This window comes from Cynara cardunculus (genome assembly GCF_001531365.2).
Source record: "Cynara cardunculus var. scolymus isolate 2C chromosome LG 4, CcrdV1, whole genome shotgun sequence".
NCBI lineage: Eukaryota > Viridiplantae > Streptophyta > Magnoliopsida > Asterales > Asteraceae > Cynara > Cynara cardunculus.
Window position 1 is genome coordinate 16,564,988 of NC_037531.1, and position 1,413 is coordinate 16,566,400.

Consider the following 1,413-nt stretch of genomic DNA (forward strand, 5'->3'; position numbering starts at 1 on the left):
TTTTTAAGAGTTTTAACTAAATGTTTTATAATATAGTATAGATATACATTTACAGATCTTTTGTGATGTAAATTTTATCAAATGTGATAATACATTACTAAAAATTATTAAACCAAAAATAAATTATTATCATATGTGATATGTACAATATTTTACATTGTGGATCATATGTGATACGTAATAGATCATATGTTAAAAAGAAGCTAATTAGATGTCATTCAAAAAGTGGATCTAAAAATAGAAAAAAATAGTGAAAAAAGATAATAAATTAATTGCACATATCACACGTAATATTTGATAAAAAATTATGATTTTTTTTTGTAAAACTTGATAAAATATTATGAATTAATTAAATTAAAAAATAAATAAATCTTTAAGATATTTTTAGATTTTTAAGGATTTAATTATCCAATTCAAAATGGTAATTATTCTAATTTTAAAATTATTTTTTATTTTTTATTTGTGTTATTTTTAATTAATGTATTATGTGGCTCATATTTTTTCCGCATGATCCTCCCTCATAATTAGGGGTGTAAATGATGTGAGTTGAGCTTAAGTATCAGTATACTCAACTCGAACTCGATAATCATTTCTCAAGCTCGAACTCGACTCGAAAACTCGCGAGTAGTTAAAAACTAAACTCGACTCGAACTCGATTGCAATTTTTTAAACTTGAGCTCGAACTCGTTTGAAGCTCGAACCAAGCTCGAACTCGAACTCGAACTCTAATCAAGCTCACACATCGAAATTTATGAAATTTTAAGGTCTTCTCTTATAAATTATAAAGCTTAAATGTGTTCTTTTAAATTTTAAAAAACTAATTGGATGCACCTCAAACTTAATCATAAAAAAGACAAAGTTACAAACTTTATTCACATTTCTCTCTTTTTATAACAACTCTCCATCTTTCTTATATCATCTTTCTTCCAATGTGGGACAACTTCACCAATACTTTTATAATTTTTCAATTATGATTTTAATAAAAAAATTATTAATATAGTTTTTATAATAAAAAATGCACAATATTGTTCACATATTTAAAAATACTAGGAGCGTACTCGCGCAATGCAGCGAAATACATAGTGATTTTAATATTTTATTTTATTATTTATCTCAGTCGATGTTATAATATGGCTTTATGTGATTTTGAGAAAACGATGATGTTTTTATTTTTGAATAAAATATATGTTTGAAGATATCATAAAAATTTGACAAAAATATATCGATATTAGTATCAAATTAACTGTTTGAAATTCCTCATTTTTATGTGTAATTTTTTAATTCAATTTTTTATAATGTAATTTATGTACAATAACGAAATAATTTATATTTGATTTAATAATATTTTTTTTATAAAGATAATAATTATTTATTTTGTTGGAACTCGATAATTATTCTAATTATATTTTAGAT